This window comes from Schistocerca gregaria, chromosome 4, assembly GCF_023897955.1.
Source record: "Schistocerca gregaria isolate iqSchGreg1 chromosome 4, iqSchGreg1.2, whole genome shotgun sequence".
Classification (NCBI taxonomy): domain Eukaryota; kingdom Metazoa; phylum Arthropoda; class Insecta; order Orthoptera; family Acrididae; genus Schistocerca; species Schistocerca gregaria.
The window spans coordinates 455059558-455083880 of record NC_064923.1 but is presented as its reverse complement, the minus strand read 5'-3'; the positions used below and the strand labels follow the sequence as shown (position 1 = coordinate 455083880).

At 43.8% G+C, this 24323-nt stretch overlaps 2 non-coding genes across 2 annotated transcripts; one reads left to right on the top strand and one right to left on the bottom strand.

Moving 5' to 3' along the window:
- Window positions 1-6636: 6636 nt before the first annotated feature.
- Trnas-cga (transfer RNA serine (anticodon CGA)) lies at window positions 6637-6711 on the bottom strand. The gene has a single exon. It is a non-coding gene; the product is annotated as a tRNA-Ser (tRNA).
- A 348-nt stretch (window positions 6712-7059) lies between these two features.
- Trnas-uga (transfer RNA serine (anticodon UGA)) lies at window positions 7060-7134 on the top strand. Its single transcript has one exon. It is a non-coding gene; the product is annotated as a tRNA-Ser (tRNA).
- Window positions 7135-24323: the final 17189 nt, after the last annotated feature.

Here is a 24323-nt window from a genome sequence, read left to right as displayed (position 1 = left end):
ATACTTTGGTGCCACTATATCTGTGATATCGACGTCTTTGTGTACAGTATTCCATGCGGCAAAACAACTGTATGTGCGTGTGTTTGTGTGTGTGTGTGTTGTGGTCTACATTACGTGCCTATTTCTATAACAATAAATTAGTTTATGTATTTTCCACTATTTCGCGGATACAAGTAATGAACTGTTGATCATAATGACAAGGGATTTGCAGCATAAGTAACCTTAAACTAAAGCACTTCTCCCATAGGTGCTTGTCCATGTTGTTTTCATTGGTCATTATGTACAGTTAGTGTTAAAGAGGCCATTTATCACGTCGTTTTTTGCTTATGGCACCGTCACCTCAAGGAACTTTCGCCACAGGGGAGGAAAACAGCTGATAACTTACGAAAAAAAGTACCTTTAACGTGAATAGCCGTATGAAGATGAACCTTCGGTTTTAAACCAGTAACGGTGCTATTTGTGGAAATAAATAGCTTTATTGAGAGTGCGTGATTGCTGTTTCCTTCTTTGCAAGAGTCACCTAGTAATTTGTATACAGCTACACTTTCAAAATGTTGGTTTTCGACAAAACAACGACTTTCAACGCTTATAACTGAGATGACGTCGTGACACCAGGGTAAACATCTGGCCGCGTTGGACAGTACCAAAGCTGCTATGAGCAAAAACTAGTGAGGTGCAGAGTCTGCAGTGGAGGGCAGGGTAAGGATTTTCCAGCAACTACAGCTTGAGCTTACATAAACGCTATTCGCACTAAAGATTAGATCGTTTAATTTGTCGCTCTATTATTTTTCTGACTTCATCCCGCGTTGTGTAGAAACTTGAATCTTGAGAAAGGAGAATAGTGAGATACTGGTGTTTATTGAAATTAGGGAGAAACGAAGAACAGGGAATGTAAGGTAGATGGTGATAAATGAAGAAGTACCGAGAAAAATGGGAGAACATTTGCGGCAGTAATAGAAATAAAAGATGAAGCCTAGAATGAGAATACCCTAGGAGGAAATGAGAGACAAGCAGTTCTTGAAGGACCTGTGGACAGGAAAAGGAAAGGAAAGAAATGAATATTAAGAATTAACGTCTCGTCGACAACCGGGTCCGTGGAAACAGAGCGCGAGCTCGGATTTAGTAAACAAGTTGGCAATACCCTTTTTTAAAGGAGCGATCCTGGCAGTTGTCATAAGCGATTTAGAGAAGCCAGAGAAAAACTTAATCTAGATGGCTGGACAGAGTTTTAAACTTCTGTTCTTCCGAATGCGTGTCAGGCGTTTTGAAACCTGTGCCACACCGTGCAGTTAGAGGAAGAAAGGATGAAGGAAGGATGGTGAAGGTTTCTTGTTCTGAAACAAATGTGGCTGTTGGAAAAAGAAATCAATGAATTGCAGGAAAAGGAGGCAGCAAGGTGTTGGTCTCTGAGCAGAAAACAAACGAAGTAATCAATAAAACAAAACGCGCAGCTCTATCGTACATTTTCTCCTTTTGGTTTCGCAAAGAATGAGTTAAGAGGGAGAAACTGGCTTTCCCAGAATCGCATTGTGGGCAAGTAACCAGGACTATATTTTTTTGCAGTGACTTAGGATGAACCTCTGGCGTGAGCCTTAGCGGCACAAATTTTGTGATAACTAACGCCGAAAAACAACTTTTTTAGAGAATTATAAGAATTAAAAGCTTATAACACAGTATTTCAGTTTGAAAATTTTATGCTGTTGACGACTTTTATGTCAGGTATACGTACGCAACTTGCTCACCACTTTTATGGCTCAAAGACCCTACTTTCGCTGGCCAGGGTGGCCGAGCGGTTTTAGGCGCTACAGTTTGGAACCGCGTGACCGCTACAGTCACAGGTTCGAATCCTGCCTCGGGCATGGATGTGTGTGATGTCCTTAGGTTAGTTAGGTTTAAGTAGTTCTAAGTTCTAGGGGACTGATGACCTCAGAAGTTAAGTCCCATAGTACTTAGAGCCAGACCCTACTTTCAGTCCAAATGGTTCAAATGGCTCTGAGCACTATGGGACTTAACTGCTGTGGTCATCAGTCCCTTAGAACTTAGAACTACTTAGACTTAACTAACCTAAGGACATCACACACATCCATGCCCGTTGCAGGATTCGAACTTGCGACCGTAGCGGTCGCGCGGTTCCGGCCTGTAGAGCCTAGAACCGCTCGGTCACTCCGGCCAGCCTTACTTTCAGTATATCTGTCTGCTAGAGTAGCTTTATCTGTGGCTGGAAACTGGAATGGATATCTCTAGAAAGTACTTTGGACGCTGATTCTAGCCAGGCAATCATGTTGCTGGGCAATGAAGGCTGAGCACGCTAGGGTAGTATGGACTGACGGAGAAAGACGCTCTCTCTTTTTCCGACGGTCACCTTGAATTTTTCGCTTGCTGTCGTAAATGTACTAACTTGTAAAGAATAGACGCTTTGAGATGGTTACATTGGCGCTACATCGTCGAGGAGTCTGATGAGATGCTTATTGTCTCACACCGCATTTGCATAATTATTTTTTACGAGATTTTTCAGGTTTACTTACGTGAAGTAAGTTACAAAAACGGTAGATATTTGCGTCCATTCAACGTACCGTCGATAAAACGCGGGCCAATTAGTTTACTCCCAATGATGCGACACTATACGTTAACCGACCAAGGACGTTGATGGTCATCTAGCCGTAACCAGCTTGAATTGTCTACACTTTAGTAATGCATGTTATGCCGGTTAACGCTGTTATTTTTTGTGAATGTAGATCGGAAAATAGTACCTCGGCATAGAAGTGGGGGTTGTTTGTATTTGCTGACGTACCCATTCACAAAACGCTCTCCGGTTATGCAAATCGGCGCCATGGAGTTCTTGATGCAGTGCCACGTGATATGCATAATATTTATGACAATGCAGTACTGTGACAATACTACCTACGAACGTACCGGAATCGCAGTGTAATTGCCTGGCGCTTATCTGTGCGATGTGGTGCACTGCCGCTAGTACAGCTATTTGATTACCTTCTCCTTTAACTCGTTTGCTTCGTTTCCTTCTGCCGGTTTGTACAGTGCCATTAGACGTAAAGGCGTTCACAACCTTGTAAAAGAACGAATGAGAGAGAGAGCTTTTTCTGGAAAACGCTCGGCATTCAAGGCAACAGCAGCCTCATTATTTCTCCTACATTCCCCATAAATCAGGATCATTTCAGTTTTTTCTTCTGTGGTTTCCAACATGTATCGTGAACTTGCACGTTTGTTCTCCAAATAATAGATAAGTGTGCAGGCAATTAGCACTGTGCAAATATTCTAATGTTTAGAGCCGCTGCCTGTTCTGCGTCTGCACGATACGTGAGCTCCTGTCCCAGTGTACTGCCTGTTATGATACGTCGCAGTTCCCCATATGGCCACGGTGGCCCGTCGAGCACCTCTGTTCTATATTCCAAAGGAATACAAACGTTTCGAATGTGGTTCCCAGTTAGAAGACACGATATACTCTCCCGTCTTACCCTCGCAACAAAATTGCTCTGAGCACTATGGGACTTGCTTACGAGATGAAGGCAGAGGTCACCATCTGCAGCATCGTTGACAGAACCGACTGCGGACCTTTGGTGCAGAGCCGGGTGGAGGGTCTGAATCAGAGGCTCAGACGGTTTTGCGACCGTGTTGGCTGCAGATACCTCGACTTGCGCCATAGGGTGGTGGGGTTTCGGGTTCCGCTGAATAGGTCAGGAGTTCACTACACTCAGCTGGCGGCTACACGGGTAGCGGAGGCTGTGTGGCGTGGACTGGGCGGTTTTTTAGGTGAGAAGGCCTCGGGAAAGTGGGGGATGGGCTGCAATGTCAAAGGGTGTTTGGCAATTACAGGACGTGCTTGGATCAAGGAACAGTCGGAATTATAGTTGTAAATTGTTGTAGTTGCGCTGGAAAAGTCCCTGAGCTTCAAGCGCTAATAGAAAGCACAGAAGCTGATTTCGTTATATGTACAGAAAGCTGGCTAAAGCCTGAAATAAGTTCTGCAGAAATTTTTACGAAGTCTCAGACGGTGTTCAGGAAAGATAGATTAGGCAGAATTGGTGGTGGAGTGTTTGTGTCTGTCAGTAGTGGTTTATCTTGTAGTGAAGTCGAAGTAGATACTCTGTGCGAATTGGTATGGATGGAGGTTATACTTAACAGCCGAATTAATTTAATAATTGGCTCCTTCTACCGACCCCCAGACTCCGATGAACAGTTCAGAGAAAGTTTGAGTCTCGTAACAAATAAATACCCCACTCATACGGTTATAGTTGGTGGGGACTTCAACCTACCCTCGGTATGTTGGCAAAAATACTTGTTACAAAACCGGTGGTAGGCAGAAAACGTCTTCCGAGATTGTCCTAAATGCTTTCTCCGAAAATTATTTCGAGCAGTTAGTCCACGAACCCACGCGAATTGTAAATGGTTGCGAAAACACACATGACCTCTTAGCCACAAACAATCCAGAGCTGATAGAGAGCATCATGACTGATACAGGGATTAGTGATCACAAGGTCATTGTAGCTAGGCTCAATACCATTTCTTCCAAATCCATCAGAAACAAACGCAAAATAATTTTATTTAAAAAAGCGGATAAAGTGTCACTAGAAGCCTTCCTAAAAGACAATTTCCATTCCTTCCGAACTGACTATGCGAATGTAGACGAGATGTGGCTCAAATTCAAAGATATAGTAGCAACAGCAATTGAGATATTCATACCTCATAAATTGGTAAGAGATGGAACGGATCCCCCGTGGTACACAAAAAAGGTCCGAACGCTGTTGCAGAGGCAACGGAAAAAACATGGGAAGTTCAGAAGAACGCGAAATCCCGAAGATGGGCTAAAACTTACAGACGCGCGAAATTTGGCATTTACTTCGATGCGAGATGCCTTTAATAGGTTTCACAACGAAATATTGTCTCGAAATTTGGTAGAAAATCCGAAGAAATTCTGGTCGTATGTAAAGTACACAAGCGGCAAGACGCAGTCAATACCTTCGCTGCGCAGTGCCGATGGTAGTTATCGACGACTGTGCCGCTAAAGCGGAGTTATTGAACGCAGTTTTCCGAAATTCCTTCACCAGGGAAGACGAATGGAATATTCCAGAATTTGAAACACGAACATCTGCTAACATGAGTTTCTTAGAAGTAGATACCTTAGGGGTTGCGAAGCAACTCAAATCCCTTGGTACGGGCAAGTCTTCAGGTCCAGATTGTATACCGATTAGGTTCCTTTCAGATTACGCTGACACTATAGCTCCTTACTTAGCACTCATATACAACCGCTCGCTCACCGATAGATCTGTACCTACAGATTGGAAAATTGCGCAGGTCGCACCAGTGTTCAAGAAGGGTAGTAGGAGTAATCCATTTAACTACAGACCTATATCATTGACGTCGGTCTGCAGTAGGGTTTTGGAGCATATACTGTATTCAAACGTTATGAATCACCTCGAAGGGAACGCTCTATTGACACGTAATCAGCATGGCATCAGAAAACATCGCTCTTGTGCAACGCAGCTAGCTCTTTATTCGCACGAAGTAATAGCCGCTATCGACAGGGGATCTCAAGTTGACTCCGTATTTCTAGATTTCCGGAAAGCTTTTGACACCGTTCCTCACAAGCGACTTCTAATCAAGCTGCGGAGCTATGGGGTATCGTCTCAGTTGTGCGACTGGATTCGTGATTTCCTGTCGGGAAGATCGCAGTTCGTAGTAATAGACGGCAAATCATCTAGTAAAACTGAAGTGATATTAGGTGTTCCCCAGGGAAGCGTCCTGGGACCTCTGCTGTTCCTGATCTACATAAATGACCTGGGTGACAATCTGAGCAGTTCTCTTAGATTGTTCGCAGATGATGCTGTAATTTACCGTCTAGTAAGGTCATCCGAAGACCAGTATCAGTTGCAAAGCGATTTAGAAAAGATTGCTGTATGGTGTGTCAGGTGGCAGTTGACGCTAAATAACGAAAAGTGTGAGATGATCCACATGAGTTCCAAAAGAAATCCGTTGGAATTCGATTACTCGATAAATAGTACAATTCTCAAGGCTGTCATTTCAACTAAGTACCTGGGTGTTAAAATTACGAACAACTTCAGTTGGAAGGACCACATAGATAATATTGTCGGGAAGGCGAGCCAAAGGTTGCGTTTCATTGGCAGGACACTTAGAAGATGCAACAAGTCCACTAATGAGACAGCTTACACTACACTCGTTCGTCCGCTGTTAGAATATTGCTGCGCGGTGTGGGATCCTTACCAGGTGGGATTTACGGAGGACATCGAAAGGGTGCAAAAAAGGGCAGCTCGTTTTGTATTATCACGTTATAGGGGAGAGAGTGTGGCAGATATGATACACGAGTTGGGATGGAAGTCATTACAGCATAGACGTTTTTCGTCGCGGCGAGACCTTTTTACGAAATTTCAGTCACCAACTTTCTATTCCGAATGCGAAAATATTTTGTTGAGCCCAACCTACATAGGTAGGAATGATCATCAAAATAAAATAGAGAAATCAGAGCTCGAACAGAAAGGTTTAGGTGTTCGTTTTTCCCGCTCGCTGTTCGGGAGTGGAATAGTAGAGAGATAGTATGATTGTGGTTCGATGAACCCTCTGCCTAGCACTTAAATGTGAAACTTCCTGGCAGATTAAAACTGTGTGCCCGACCGAGACTCGAACTCGGGACCTTTGCCTTTCGCGGGCAAGTGCTCTACCAACTGAGCTACCGAAGCACGACTCACGCCCGGTACCCACAGCTTTACTTCTGCCAGTACCTCGTCTCCTTTCTTCCAAACTTTACAGAAGCACTTGCCCGCGAAAGGCAAATGTCCCGAGTTCGAGTCTCGGTCGGGCACACAGTTTTAATCTGCCAGGAAGTTTCATATAAGCGCACACTCCGCTGCAGAGTGAAAATCTCATTCTGGAAACATCCCCCAGACTGTGGCTAAGCCATGTCTCCGCAATATCCTTTCTTTCAGGAGTGCTAGTTCTGCATGGTTCGCAGGAGAGCTTCTGTAAAGTTTGGAAGGTAGGAGACGAGGTACTGGCAGAAGTAAAGCTGTGGGTACCGGGCGTGAGTCGTGCTTCGGTAGCTCAGTTGGTAGAGCACTTGCCCGTGAAAGGCAAAGGTCCCGAGTTCGAGTCTCGGTCGGGCACACAGTTTTAATCTGCCAGGAAGTTTCATATCAGCGCACACTCCGCTGCAGAGTGAAAATCTCATTCTGGCACTTAAATGTGAATTGCAGAGTAGTCATGTAGATGTAAATCTGAGGTCATCAGTTCCCTAGAACTTAGAACTACTTAAACCTAGCTAACCTAAGGACATCACACACATCCATGGCCGAGGCAGGATTCGAACCTGCGACCGTAGTGGTCGCGCGTTTCCAGACTGAAGCGCCTAGAACCTCTCGGCCACACCGGCCGGCGTACCCTTGCAGCATGGAGGTGGGGTCCCATGTGGATTGGATATTCAAGGGTCATTGAGTAGCATGTAGTAAATTACGATTATGTACCCATTTCTATTCCTCCAATTACAACGCCATCTGTGGCGAAACGAAGAAAATGCTTCAGCCAAAACGTATGTAGATTTTGCCGCAGAATCGTAATCTGAAATAAAAAGTGGGAGTTCCTATTGAACGCACGGGGTGGGGTTGGATGTTGAGTGCGGTGTCGTTGGATGCTCCCCCGCATGACAATCAAATATGACTTATACAACTTTTTTTGGTCCGATGTGTAATTTTCAGGTATTTCAGTGTCTTCAGTTAAAGTGAACACTCTATTTAAGTCTAATAGAAATGACCGAAGATATTGAATATTTTTCGGTTTCCCTCCCAGAACAATGGATAATAGTTTATTTTGATTCCTGAAGAACTTGTAGTGTACTTTGAAATAAGGGGTTTTTAGGAAGAAGACTAATCAATTAAGATGACTGACAACTTAGTTGCTACCGTAATAGCCAAATTATAAGGCTGTTTACTGATAGTTTAAGCATGTTCAAAATGGCTCTCGTAAAAAAAGACAATAAGTGATTATTAAAAAAAAACATTGAATATATCTAAGTCCAGCTTTTAGGGAAAAATGTCCGCCTAAATGTAACGCCGACTCCAGCTTTTCTATTTTCTGATCTGGCAATCATACGTGTAGTTGACGATTATGAATGCTTCCGCGCCACAGCACTAAAACAGACTTATTGGGTTTTAAATGTCTGTGGTATGAATTCCTAGGTTACAGCTTAGATATCCTGCGCATAAAGGCAGTCCTGCAAGTAGCTGCAGACGCCACTGGAGCCTACCACACTGTGAGAGAAAACCTCCGGGGAATACGGTGTGTTTGTTGGTCGGCAGCAGCTGCGTAGCACATTTGCCAGCGCGCGGTGTGGTCTCAGGAGGCAGTGGACGAGTGGGGTGCAGTGCAGGTGGCGCGGTGAGTCAAAGGCAAGATAAGCCAGGCGTCCAGTCGTGGCTCCAGCGGCAGCTGGAGGCTCCAGCAGGCGCATGGCGCGCCACCTGCCGCGCGTCACTCTTCCTTGTCAGCAACAGCAGCGGCAGGCACTTTATTTGCCCCGCCCCACAGCTTATATATATATATATATATATATATATATATATATATATATATATATGGGCGGCGAATAGTGTCTTTAGCTTCACTGCTTGTCAAACGTACTCTTGAAGAAAAGTTTTGTGAAATATGACATACTAGACGGGCACAAGTCAGCAATATTGAATGGTTTGACATATACATCCATTTTATGAATTAAAATGGAGAACAGCACATTTTTAGTCTTACTACGATTCCACATTTCCTTCAGAACATAACTTTGTTGTGAAATAGGAGGGCTGTTCGGAGAGTAATATCTGATCAGGCACGATGTGGAAACCACAGTGAAAATCCAATGAAGGTTTGCACAGACGTATTGGGCAGTGTCTCTAGTATATCTGCCGATCGCGTCACGTAGCCCTTTTCTGTTCTAAGCGCACAGTGAGCACGTAAAGACGTCCGGTAAACAGTGTCTTCCGACAAGTATGAGGGCCTGGTGAGAGATTTTGCCTCATTTCGTGCAACATAACTGCCGTGCGTTTTCTTCTGCATGACAATTCTCGGCCGCACTCTGCAGGGGCAGTGAAGATGCTGTTCCAGCGTATTCGGTGGGAAGTTTTTGATCGCCCACCATACAGCCCGTAATTGGCTCCCCCTGAGTCTCATCTCTGCTCATATGGTTATGAAGACAACGTTTTGTCACAGACCTATAGACCAGCATAGAGAACTGGCGGAAGGTATATGTGGCTGCCTTCTACGATAAGGGTATTGGAAAGCTGGTACAACAATCGGAAAAATATCGAAGTCGGAGCGGTGACTATGTGCAGAAGTAGCTGTTTCAAATAAAACAATCTTGATTTTCACTGTGGTTTCCATTTCACGACTGATCGAACCGGACCACAGTTTCCGAATAGCTCTCGAATATTCTGTATTGTTTGATTTTGTTACTATTTTCTTTGTAATCAAATAAATTCAGCATTCTTAATTTGTGTTTCCCACCTCCCTATTTTCTTCCGTCCCCCTTTCTCTAACCCCTCCTTTCAGTTACCATATTATTTTTAGCAACATTATATGAGCATTGTCTTTCAAAGTAAAGTTCCACATTTTCTTTGTGTAGAAGTGGTGCATACAACCATTTTATGATTTCCAAGTATGTTAATTCTTACTGTTAGCTTGTGTTTAATGACATGTTACCAAAAGCCCCGCCATTGGCCGTTTTGACATCTTACACACTGCGTCATACCATGTGCAGTTCCGTAACGTTTGGAAATGGTCACATGCATATGGTATCGTACTGTCTGTGTAAAATTCTTCTTCCTGAATTTCTATGTGTCTTTCATGCACTATCTAATTGTATATACTTACTTATCTCTTAGCCATCTTCACTTTGCTACCATTGTGTTTTTCCTAACCTTTTCAGATTTAAATCTTTCCAGGGCCAACCTCTTGTAACGCTTGTCACAACTGCAAAATTGTTTTTCGCTGGTAGCCCTTGTAATTGCAACGCCAACGAAGACAGCAAGTAATGAATTTTTTCCTGTTGTGTGTTTACGGTATACTGGAAAAAGTACGTAATCACATTTGTAGTCTATGTGGTGTACACGTGGTGCGAATATTACTACAGAGGGCTGGCATACGTGACAGCAACAAATGCGCTAATCCGTGCTGGACATCGAGTCTAATTGAGGTTGGATGATGATAACGCATATGGCATTCCATAATGTTTCAGTCTATGTCTGATTTCCTCAGTCGCATTAGCTGGAAAGTGCTGGTCTTATAATCTCGCAGAAACTTGGAGGCCCGGACCGATGGGGGGAGGTGGGACAAATCGTGGGGGTTATGACACCCTCCCCAAAACCAAAACTACTCTACTGACCACTAATGTAAAAAATATTACGATAGCAAATAAGCATTTTATGTACCGTATGGTTATAATTAAACTTTCCCTACTTAACACATTTGGAGCAGGAAAAATAAATAAAGATCTCGACTTTTCCGATAACGTTGTAATTCTGTCAGAGACAGCAAAGTCCTTGGAAGAACAGTTGAACAGAATGGACAGTGTCTACAAAGGAGGATAAAAAATGAAGATAAACAAAGTAAAAACGAGAATAGGGAAAATTTAACAATAACCACCCTGTATTTTATTGTTATCATTATTAAAGTGTTACGCTTCTGACACACGTTAAATCTAGGTTTACTGTACATTATATTTATTTGGAGGTGAGGGGCGGAGTGTGAGAATCTTTGATTCCACCGTTTCTGACCGAGCCGTAGATCAACGCGATCCTACTAACGACCAAATGCTTTGTGTAAGAGAGAACTCGATAAATTGCTGATCAGGGCAACAGTCGAACACCCTCTTTGTCTAGGTGGGTGAAGGCAACATGGAAAACATGCGGTATTTCGTTGTCTTGTTAGAAGATAACGTTTTGGACCATCAAAAACAGGATGTAGTTACCAGCTGCACCAAGTGAGAAGTGTAATGCCTGCTGTGCAAATTACTGGGTATGATAACCAGAGGTTATCTTGGTCTGTACCCATAGCACCCCATACTACCAAGTCAGTTGTTGGGCTCAGATGGCGATATCGAATGGAATGCAATCTGGGAACGTTTTTTCTTCTCGGATCTGGACACTTTACCTGCCATGAGAACCAGAGGTGACTGTGTTGTGTACCTAGTGGCAGCCCATACCATAACGCCAGGTGCTGGGCCCAATCTGGCAATGTCTGTTCTTCTCGGAGCATCCACAGATGAATGTGTCCATCACGATACCGAAAAATATGATGTGGTGTCACTCCCGTGTCAAGTGTTGTTGGGCGCACCACTATTTATTGATTCGCCTATTTCTTTTGCCTCATTAATGGTTGCAGCAACAATGGCCTCCATTCTGACAGTCCGTGGTGCTCGAAACATCGTTGCACTGTCGATGTGTATACCTTTTTGCTGCCAACGACCCCATATCTTGACTCAAGATAAGCGACTTGTTAGAAACGAGAGGCAATCCGCTTCTGAACTAATTCATGGAACTAGTAGATTCATTTATGGAGTGAGCAACTGGTGACCTGTAAAAAAGGAGTGGCAGCTCTTTGTATCAGAAATACGTCTTCAGTGGCGTCATACAGTGGGGCAAAGATTCTCAGGCAGGCTGCTGCAACAGCATCACACACAATATGCTAAATTAGTCACTATGGCAACATTTTAGTAAGAAACGTCTCCCAACTTGCAGAAAAATACGCTGTAAACGATGCGTTTAGATATTTTACTGTTGTGAACTGCTTTTGTCAGTCACAAAACGAATGGAAAGCAAAGAGAGGTCAGTTGATTTTAAACACTGCTTGCGAGGACTGCACAGCAGCTTACTTGGGAAGAGCTAGCTGCAAAGAACTGACACAAGAGAGCTGGTGAGGCAGTTCTCTGCTTCTCTGCTCTCCGCTCCCCTTCCCCTCCTGACTCATCATGGAGCAGGTCGCAGCTGACTAAGTACATGCCACTACTCACCATTCGACAGCCCCTTCCCGCTCACCTACCACGCTTGACTCAGCATGGAACTGAAAAGCAGATAAGCTAGCTAAAAGCAACCACGTCAATGGGACATTAAACTGCTAACCATCTTTTCTTCTTTTTCCCACCAGCCAAGCACCATTCAGCTATCACTGCGGACTGTGACCGGAGGAAAAGAATCACTGGGCAACTCAGGACACACTGGCTCTTTGTGCTCCTGGCACTTGCACTGGTTCAGCTCGCAGCCCTCTTGACTCAATCACTAATTCAGTTTGCAGTTCGATCTGATTCCTTCTTGACACACGTTCTCCTTTCGAGTTCTGCTCGCCATGTAAATTGTTCATTATGATAACAGCGTTAGGTACTATTAATTTTTATATATTTATTAGGGTATGTATAGAGCACAAAATACAGTGGACATAAATTTGTTCTAATTTTAAGTTTTTACTATTTAAAAAGAATAATAAATATTTTCATTTTTCTAGATGATGCATTTGTCAGTGTTTTAGGGTACAAGCCAAAAGTATTGCCTTAGCTAGAAGAGATGGTTAAAAAAAGGAAAACGTCGATAATGTTCTGTTCTTTTGGTTCCTCATCAGACATTGAGAGATGTCTAAAGTCCAAGAATTTAACAGTACCCTTGGAGTGGTGTGGGGTCAGGAAGCTGACTGGGGTCGCAGTCAGCCATTGTCCTGTAGACATTCGAGAAGCTGTTTTTCATGAATTATTCTCCCTGCATGTTTCTGCCCTCGTTCAGTACCTGTTGCTACTCAGCTCCTTAATAAACAAATGTCGGATAATTGTTGATGGACAGATCATTGTGTTACTATGGACAACCCAATGATTAGAAGAAATGCAGTTCATACGTGACCTCAGATACACAGTAAAATGTAAAATAGATCATACTTTTCATGGTCAATGGTCAATTCTTCGTTACTCTGGAAACGTATTTTCGAGAAACAAAAATCAAGTAGATGTATTTCATCGCTTGTAACCCATAACAGAAAATAAGAAGGCCAATGAATCTAGAAACTATTGTGTTGCACCACTTACTGATAGGGTAACGAAGCTGTACATTTTTATTCATTGTGTTGTGTGGCTTGTACTGTGATCATATGGTTTACTTACATGTTATTGATTATACCCCGTACAAAATGTGGTATCATCAACAAGCAATAATAACGTGAGTGCACTGCAGTTGGTATTAAACCAGTGGTAACACTCAAATCACGCTGCACTGTGAAAGTTTTAAATGATGTTCGTCATACACGTGGAGCATAAAGACGAATAGAAGTCGTCTCATGCTACAATATGTGAAGAACTACGTCGACAAAGTTAGCAATGTACTTTTGTTAATGAATATTGTCGAAATACTGATTCACATGCCCTTGCGAGCCTCCCGCATTTACGCAGTGTCAAAAAATGTGGAAAATGCTTAACGCAACCAGTCATAAAATGTTGACCAGACTGACAAAGAAGGGTAGGATAACTATCATCGAACAAGCCGTGAGCACATACTGTCACGGCATACTCTGAGTTATTGACTGTTGTGGCGCTTTTAACGATCTTTTGTTCGCTAAGTGAAAGTTACTTCTTGTTTCACTTCGTTGGACTGGCAATGACTCACATTAACAGTGTCGCAACAAACACAGTAAGTCAGCTGGGAATTTAATCATATAGGTTCGTGGAAGCAAATGTATTCAGAGCACACATTTAAAGACTTCTGGGACATCAATACAGGTAATCAGAAATGTTTGACAACGGTTAAGTGCAACAGTAATGTGACGTTCACAACTGCATAACGGACTTCTCCACAGTCCTCCTTGAATTAGTCTTCAACCCTACGTACCTGCAGGGTGGGGCAGAGTAAGAAGTGATTTTGAAAAGAGCGTAACGGTCCTCATCTAACGGAAGATGGTAGGATAGATTAGCATTTAGTAGCAATGGAACGATGGATACTTTAGCATCACGCTTATGCTGTCGAAGCGTTTTACCAAAACGGTAGTTCTTATGTGCAGATATGTCGAGCCTTTCGCACCAATTTTCGTATTAATTGGAACCGAACAGGACCCTCTGCCTGTGCGATAAAAAGTAGTTACAGAACTTAATCGTCACTGACGGTGAAGAAGCCTGGGAAACAAAAGACAGTGCATACTTCTGAAAACAACAAGGGAGTAAGAGTTGCAGTTGAAAGAAGTCGAAGTTGCATCGCTCAGTTTGTTGATATGACACTTCACTTCACTTTGGATTTCAAACAGAAAACTTAGACAGAGTTTGCACGACAGTCTACACTATCACCTTTACAAGATCGAAATTGTTCAGGCTCTTAAACAGCTTATGTGAGTCGAAGGTGATTCTTTCAGGAAATGCAGACACTAATTAATGAGGACAACTTACGACTGATTCATGAGGCCCATTTGCATTTGTCCGATTATGTCTACATGCAGAACCTTACATTTTGGAATGACGTCGACGTTATGCAACAGTGTCAGCAACCTCATCATTCCACAGAAGCTGCTGTGTGGTGTGCTATATCTTCATCAAGAATCACAGGGCGCTTAGAAAGGCAGCTGTTCTTTTAGACAGTCAGCTTTTCACTTCTCAGACTTCATTTGCACTGTTTTTTCTAATGCAATTATTAACCAATTAATATGTCCTCATGGAAGGGTAATAACAATGCATAATAAGAGGTTGACAGTGGTTAGTGTACATTAAGCAGCTATCTGCATGAGTTAATTTTCTGGCCACGAATAATTTCTGTCTGCTTGAAGTTGAGGCTAACGGGTGACAGCCCGGCACGAAGGCAAAGGGACAGACGGCTTTTCGCAGAATTGGCCATGCCGGGGGTAAAGCAGTAAAACAGACACTCCTCAAGCCCGCCACATTGGCGCCGTACCCCCTACCATGGGTTTGAGTAGCTGGTAGTGGACACCTTTTGCACCTTTTCATCTTCTTTTCCATACATGTTCTAGACAATGCTGTGACAGTGACTTCACACAGATTCGAAAACTTGTTGGAAAATTTTGTCATTCCACAGCTTCCACAGTACAGAGTAAATGAGGTGACGTTTTTCCACCAACACAGAACCATCTCCGACGTGTCAAGAGTAAGCATGAATGTTGTTGTGCTCTATTTCTAGAACGAATCCGACAGAAGGTGGTTCAAATCTCGCTGGCAATGCTACGGAATACGAGGAGCTACTTTAAGGGTTGTAACGGATCATTCCTCGCCAACGAGGTGGCGCAGTGGTTAGCACACTGGACTCGCATTCGGGAGGACGACGGTTCAATCCCGTCTCCGGCCATCCTGATTTAGGTTTTCCGTGATTTCCCTAAATCGTTTCAGGCAAATGCCGGGATGGTTCCTTTGAAAGGGCACGGCCGATTTCCTTCCCAATCCTTCCCTAACCCGAGCTTGCGCTCCGTCTCTAATGACCTCGTTGTCGACGGGACGTTAAACACTAACCACCACCACCATCCTCGCCAACATCGTTGGCGAGTGCTGATCGCTACGGTTGTGAATGACAGCGCCGGTTCAGCAGTGTCCGTGGGACTGCAGCTGAAGGTAATACGCAGGGCTCCACTAGCCGCCTAAACGGTGGTGGCCTGCCCAGATGGGTGATCTTCAAAGGCGAGTGTTTCTCCCACAGAATGTCTGGCGTTACCTAATAACCTGTGGGGAAAAAAAGGAAGTGTCAGCAGATAGGAGCAGCTGGCAGATGTACTCTGGGTGTTAACTGGGAATGGCCTAGGACACTGACTACTTTCTGCTTTGGAGACTGATAGGCCGAAATGTCGGCACGTGAAAATAATTTCGTGGAATCGTGGTCAACTCGCAAACTACGTGAGTCGGCTGGTCGCGGTGCTAGGGTAGAGGAGGCGAGTTGAGCCCTCCGTGACGGAGGTAGTATGAAGGCATATTTCGGAGTTTTGTCGTCAGGACTCAGTAAGATTGTTCTCTAGATGTGGAAAGTTCAGAAGTGTTCGGAAGTGCACTCCCTTTTGCGTGCGTGGGACACGTCTTACTCTATTGCTGTCTTCTTTGGTGGGTAGTGATGTTAGCGAGTGAACATGGACAGTTATGCAAGTGGCCTCCTAACGGAGTGGTGAGCAGTTGGCTAGTTGGAGGCGTTGTGTAGCAAACGGAGAGAATTTGGTGAGGCCTGTCAGAAGAAGAATATATTGAATTTTGCTGCAATGCATATTTGAAGTATGGAGTTCTCGTGAATGCCTTTACCATCTTTGAGTTCAGACTGTGTTCCTGCATTGTTTACAGGAGAGATGGGAGAATCCGCTTGGTGACAGTTTGGTGATTGATTACGGTGTATGTTGTCCAGTCCAGTGGTCGAAACTGGGAGCTTTTGAAGGTAGTCAGGTCGCTTGGGATTGAATAGTGCTGTAGAGGAAGGGACTGTTCCATGGCTGTCTCGCGGGTCTAAGCGAAGCTGACGATCCTTTTTTGGGTTTATAGCATATGAGGTGCTATCCAAAATTTTCGGGACTGGTGCTGACAACTGTTGAAAACCTTACCTTTGGACTAATGGTCAGCATCACCCTCGAAGTAGTTCCCATCCGCACCTACACACCTGTCCCAGAACTTCTGCCAGTGGTCATACGTTCTCTGGAAGTCCTGTTCTTTGATGGTGTATATCACCACCAGCGATGCTTCTTGAACCCTCTCTAGAGGTTCGAACCGTTAGTCTTTCAACTTGAGTTTCGGATTTGGGAATAGCACGAAGTCGCAAGGCGCCAGGGCTGGCGAGTTCGGTGGGTGGAGTACAACCGCCATGTTGTTTTTTGCCAAAAGGGTCCTGATGAGTAAGGACGTGTGACAGGGTGTGTTGTCGTGATGCAGCAGCCAGTCCCCTTGACGCCAAAATTCGGGCCGTCGTCGCCGCACGCTATCACGGATCCGTCGCAAAACGTCAAAGTAGTACGCGGAATGCTGGCCGCTGTGGCCGTGCGGTTCTAGGTGCTTCCGTCTGGAACCACCTGAGCACTACGGTCGCAGGTTCGAATCCTGCCTTGGGCATGGAAGTGTTTGAGGTCCTTAGCTTAGTTAGGTTTAAGTAGTTCTAAGTTCTAGAGGACTGATGACCACAAATGTTAAGTCCCATAGTGCTCAGAGCCGTTTGAACCATTTAGTACGCGGAATTCACTGTTGGGTTGGATGGGGCGAATCCTTTGTGCACAATTCCCTTGGTATCAATGAAAACGATGGTCATGCTCTTCACTTTTTCTTCGCCTGTCTCGCTTTTTTGGGTCTTGGAGAGCCCGGGCTCTTCCACTAAGACGATTGTTGCTTTGTCTCTGGGTCATAACCGCAAATCCAGTTCTCGTAGCCGGTGATAACCCGTGACAAGAACGCTGGATCATCAGATGCGGTTTGACGAAGGTCCGTGCACACTTCAACACGCTGGTTGGCAGTCAAGACCCTTGGCACAAGTTTTGGGGCTACACGATGCAACATTCGTTGATATGTCATGTCTCATAACCAATACCCACTTCATCTGCAAGGTCTTGAATGGTTCGACGTCTACCCGCACGAACCAGTTGTTGAAGTTAGGCAACAATGTCTGGCGTTGTGCGGCTAACTGGCCTTCCAGTGTGAGCATCATCTTCGAGGTCTCTACAGCCGGCCCCGAACCGAGCATGCCACTCGAACACAAGCGTACGGCACATGCTCTGTACCCCAAGCACTTGTTGAATCATTGCAAGGGTCCCTGTAGCACTTATCCCGAGATTTCCACAGAGTTTGATACACACGCGCTGTTCTGTTCACGGATCCTACATAAAATCGCCACACACCAAAGAGTATTACGGAAATCAATGTGGACACGCAGCACGTCCTCCAAGCTGAATGCCACTCCGCACACTGACTCATTAGATGTGCAGCTTTCGCTACCTAGCTGTGCAAAGGTCTACTACTCCTACTTTCCAGATGGCAGCACCAGTCCGGAAAATTTTGGATTCTACCTCGTATGTGTAGCAGGACCTAGTATTATCCAGACTCTGCAGAAAACTTTTTGGAAGGAAGTCTACAAAGTATTAACTCTCTGTCCGTCCGATCAGGACATGAAGGCCCAGCGGTACCGACTGGCCGCCGTGTCAGTCTCAGCGCATAGGCGTTACTGGATGCGAATATGGAAGGGCATGTGGTCAGCACACCGCTCTCCTGGCCGTATGTCAGTTTACGAGTTACTTCTCAATCAAGTACGAGCTACTGTTTGCCTCAAAAGTGCTGCGTGCACCCCGCTTAACAACAGCTCTCGGCAGACTTGGTGTCCACCCATCTAAGTGCTAACCGGGCCCGACAGCGCTTCTTCGGCGATCTGACGGGAACCGGTGTTACCACTGCGCCAAAGTCGTTGGTCTACGGAGTAATTTGTCTCACGCACGGCACATCACTAAGAGTTCGTGGATTCTGGTCACGGTCGCGACAGGACTTCACCAGTTGCTGCGGTGTCTCCGACGCAACCGACGAGGAGGAATGTTTCAGTCTCGCCTGGAAGAATCTCAATTCCAAAATAGATGTCAATTACTGAAATTACTTTTCATACTTACAAAGAGAAGTCCCCAGCGGTAGGATCGACGTTTTGAAACCACCTATAGGGTTATATAGGTGAAGATCCAACATATCTCATCTTACAGCCATTCAACCTGGTGGGCGCTCGTTTGCGAGCAATGAAAGAAAAAATAATTAGGGCATTTTGCGTGATGCTCTACAACTTCAAAAAAGAAGTATGATATAGGTTGGTTGAGTGTTGTTATGTTTATTGGTACATGCATCATATGCAGGAGGTTGTAGTGCAAATCTCATTATGCGCTTTATTTTTTTTATTTTTAAATGTTTGTCGAAAGGATTTTGATCATTACTTTTATTCAGTTAGTTGGTTGAAACTTTTTTTATTGTTATTCCTCTCTCACATCATTTTAATCTTCTTCTTCTCAGCCATCACAGGCCCTATAGAGCACGTGCTGCATCAACGATCTGCTTTCACAGCCTTATATCTCTCACAGTCTCTCTCCATCCTGTGGAAATTCATAATGCTGCGATGTCGTTCTCTATGTCATCTTTCCACCTATTGACTGCAGAGTTCCTTCGAATGATTTATTGGTAATTCTGTTGTTTTCCAATCTAGCCACATGTCCAGCTGATTGCAGTCTCCTACTTTTTAATTTTTGGATGATAGTGGGTTGCTTCATTACTGATTAATTACATTGTTCTTTCGAATTCACCATTCTCCAACACAGGTCTCCACATTTTTCTCATTACTTTTCTTAAGAAAACATCCAGGTTTCTCTTTCATTCCTTGTAACCGTCCAGCTTTCTGAACCAAACAGTACTATGGGGCAGATGAGAGTGTTGTATATCTTCATAAATGAAGCTCAACGTTGATCTGTCATAACATGGTCAATCTGATGTACTGTTTTGCCATCTGGACAGCACCATGTACCTTAATGTACTTCTGTGTGAGGGAACATCGTCGAGCAAATTGTCATAGTCTTCGACAATGCAAAGTTGATCCTATTTAATCCATTTTCGTTTGTGATCGAGCGGTTGCTATGTGGGGATGAACATATGCTTTTTACCTATTTTCCATTAAAGTCCCCAATGATAATTCTCATATTTCTTGTTGGAATACTTTCGACTACTCTCTTTAATTCTTCACAGTGCTCATCTTTCTCATCTTCAGTTGAATCTACAATCGGTGCTTGGACATTTATGAATGTTATATCATACCACTGGTGTTTGATTGTTATGTAAGACTTTTTTGTTAATGGGATGGAATTCCTTAACCTGATCAACAGTCCTGTTCTTAACAGCAAAACCAGGACCAAATTCATGATGTTTTTCATCTCCCCCCAATTAAAAAAGACATAATTATCTTCCGAGTGTATACCTTCTCCAAGCAACCTAATTCCTGTAGGGCTACAATATCTGTCTTGTATGTTTTTATATCAAATATCAAAGTCGCTGCCGCAGCTGGTTTATTAAGACTACGAACGTTCCATGTCCCAAATATGAAGCAATGTTTCTTGTTTCCATCTCGCTAATTCCCGTTCCATAGCCTATGTCCGTTTCCTTTAAATCCATTATCTGAGGCAAATCGTTGATGTGAGCCAGTATGTATAGAATTTGCTGGCCGCGTTACGAGTGCTGCGTAGGTTAAGCTTGGTAATGGGGCTGCCACCTCACAGCTTCCAAGCTCGCTGAGTAATATTTTGGATTACGATTTCCTAGGTAGATTGCCTTTTCCAGGCTCTGAGCTATGCCTCTTCTACAATTGGAATGCTATAAAAACATTCTGCCATGCGGAGTGGCCTCGCAGTTAGAGGCGCCATGTCACTAATCGTGCGGCCCCGCCCGCCGGAGGTTCGAGTCCTCCCTCAGGCATGGGTGTCTGTGTTGTCCATAGCTTTAAGGTAGTTTAAATAGTGTTTAGGTCTAGGGACCGATGACCTCAGCAGTTTGGTCCCTTAGGAATTCACACACATTTGAACATTTTAAAAACTTTCTATTCCGGCATACAAGCCGTTGACTTCCTCTTCACTAGTTTTGGTCTATCCCGGGTAATTTATTTCCCCGGTACCCACCATATCTGGTGAGCATTCCCCTATCCGCCACCTGATGGATAGGGCAGATGTAAGTTTTATTTTGTAGGCACACATTTTTTTTAATATTTAGAGGCAGTAGCTCCATCCAGTGTGTTAAACATGAGGTCTGAAGTCCAACTGACCTAGTACGCAGTACTGCAAACAGAGGGCACTGTTGTCCCTTCCGTGACATAATCCAAGATGGAGGTCTGGGGAGGAAAAATGGCAGGAAAAGGACTTAGACTTTGCTGGGCTGCTGGATAGGATGTACATATTTTATTTTACAGGCAGTCTCTATTTAAACAATTAGAGGCAGTAGCTCCATCCAGTGTCTTCACTATGAGGCCAGGAGTCCAACTGACCTAGTGCACAGTACTGCCACCAGAGGCCACTAACATCCCTTCTGTGACATAATCCAAGATGGTGGTCTGGGGAGGAAAATGGCAGGAAAAGGACTCAGCCTGTGTTGGGCTGCTGGATAGGGTGTACATATGTCTTTATTTTGGAGGCCGTCTTTATTTAAACACTTAGAGGCAGTACCTCTATCCAGTGTGTTCACCATGAGGTCCAGAGTCCAACTGACCTAGTACACAGTACTGCCACCAGAGTGCACTTTCATCCCATGGCAGGCTGGGGGAAAATGGTGGGAAAAATGACTCAGCCTGTGCTGGACTGCTGCTGAGAGGAAGGAGCGTATTTTATTTATTTTTGAACAGTTTATTTAGGGATGGAGTTCACATAGTTTATTTATTAGACTGATACAAAACACGCTCTCTGATGTGCTTGGTGTCGCAATTCACAGCCTAAAGACCTGCAAAATTCCCGTAAATCACCAAAATAATGCAGTATACAGATGTACAGACACACAAACAACTCGTAAATAGTCAAAATAATGCATGTATAATGCTATGCAAACACACTTGATAATTGTAAACTGTCGAAATAATGTATTGAACAGCTTACATAACTGCAAACTACTCATAAATCACCGAAAAAATGCAGTTCACTGATGTGCAGACACGCTCACTAATTACAAACTGTCTAAATAATGCATACAATTTATTTAGGGACAGATTTCACCTAATTTATTTATTACATTGGTACAAAACACTTACCCTGGCATGCTTGAGGTCGCAATAAGTAGTCTACAGACCTGCAAACTACTCATAAATCACCGAAATGATGCAGTACACTGATATGCAGAGATGCAGACAATCTGTAAATTGTCAAAATAATCCATGTAAAAGGATCTGCAAACACGTTTTTGGTCGTCAACTGTCAAAATCGTGCACTGCACAGCCTACAGACATGTTCACAAAATAATGCGACAGACACGAAAACAACTCGTAAATAACCGAAATAACACGCTCACAACACTTAAAGAGCCGAAAACAATGCACTGCGCAAACACTCAGTGCATGTAAAAAATGCGATGTTTCAGCAAACTGCCCCCTTACAGAACTCCGAATTGCATGGTGCTCACGCCAGTCCCATACACGAGACGCCTCTGGGCACGTGGGTTTACTGTTCTGACCCAACACTTGGGAATACTGACACCACAGGTCGCTTTATAGAAATGTGTTACAGAATAACATCGACTGCTTTCTCCCTAGCAATCTTAATGGGACAAACGAGCTGCGTCTAGCCACACATATGTGCTTACCTCCCCAGTGTGGCTGATGCATCGGTGCGAAATGTCTGTGTGGCGACTCACCATCTAAAAGATTCTCAATGTTATACTTGTAAGTAGGCTGTTTGGGTTTTTTTATTGGTAACGCCGCCGCCACGTAGCGCTCTGTATGAAAATCACTGGCTGTGCCGTGTGCAGTCTGTGGCTGGTTTGCATTGTTATCTGCCATTGTAGTGTTGGGCAGCGGCAGCTGGATGCTAACAGCGCGTAGCGTTGCGCAGTTGGAGGTGAGCCGCCAGCAGTGGTGGACGTGGGGAGAGAGATGGAGGAGTTTTGAAATTTGTAAGAATGGATGTCATGAATTGATATATATATATATATATATATATATATATATATATATATATATATATATATATATATATATATATAATGACTATTAAGGTAAATACATTGTTTCTTCTCTATTAAAATCTTTCATTTGCTAACTGTGCCTATCAGTAGTTAGTGCCTTCCGTAGTTTGAATCTTTTACTTAGCTGGCAGTGGTGGTGCTCGCTGTATTGCAGTAGTTCGAGTAACGAAGATTTTTGGTGAGGTAAGTGATTTGTGAAAGGTATAGGTAAATGTTAGTCAGGGCCATTCTTTTTTAGGGATTTTTGAAAGTCAGATTGCGTTGCGCTAAAAATTGTTGTGTGTCAGTTTAAGCACAGTCTTGTATAATTTTTCTAAGGGGACATTTCATACTGACATCACATGGCTGTGTAAAATGGGAACCCAGTCGACCTCTCAGAAGTTGTATAGTGACCCAGAAACAGTTAACAGTCGCTTTTGTAGGAGCTTTCGTTATGTCTCAGCTTGTCTGCATAGAAATTCTTGTCCTAACCGAACCTGTTTACGAAAATAGCGCAGGATAACGCAGAATGCATTCCTACTGATGGTCCTAACATGGCACAACGTCCATCACGTGTTACCCTTCCTGGAAATCGTTAAGTCTTGTTTTCAACAAACATCTCCTAAACGCAAACGTTCTCACCGCTGTGTAGAAGCTCCTACATCCTGGCACAAAGAAAGTCTTGTGAATAAATGGAGCTTTATGATTGGCTCTTTTCATATTTACTTGCCGAATTACTGACGCTGCCAGTGTGGAATCACTGTCCACCTTTTCTTTTTCTTTCTGCAGATGAGACTTTCAGCGGTAAGAAACTATATTGCACTGATCACTATATTGCACCAACAATTAAACCTTCCAAAGTGGCCTACGGATCGTCAAATACAGAAAGACTCTTACTCAATTACACTGTTCTCCCACCGAGGACAGGAGCTTGAATATTAGAGTGTGAAACCGATCTCCAGCCCAGCAATTTATGCGTTCTGTGTCATTGTAGTAAACATACAATTCGTATCCTGAACCATACAAAATCGTATCTTTTACATCATTCGCATAGCTATCGTCTGCTAGACATGCATACTTTTACTGTGAAGACAGACAGCATAAGCACATCCACCGTAGGTATAATCCTCGCTGCACTAGATATTTCCCGCGAGGTTAGGTAGTCATCCACTCCTCACATGTGACCAGAGCGCCTACAGTAGACCAAAGTAACTCTCAGAACTGTTCTACAAATTTGCTCCCCCTCGACACAAAAGAGTTACTACTTCCGGCTCCGACCTACTTGCTTGCTTGCTTTTCTACACCCGTCTCCAGATTCTGGGAGTATAAGAACATATGTAATTTCGCATGGTTTGCCACAATATCAAGCAGATACCAGTACCGCTTGCATAGCAGTATTGGTAGCGCAACTTAATTCTGAAGATATAGACTGGAAATTATTTCTCTAGACACCCGAAACTTTTGCGAGGTGGAGCGTGCTGTAAACCACTCAGTAGCTAGAAACTTGCACTGTCTGTGAAGACCTTTACATGAAAAGTCGAAAAAAATAGAGGAAACTAGTATTTCCAATTGCGAATACTGATGTTGCTGCTGTAACAGATGCCATATAATCTCTACAATTTACAAAGTCAATTAAGATGTTTCTCATATCTAGAGAACCAGCAAACGTTTCTTCCACGTG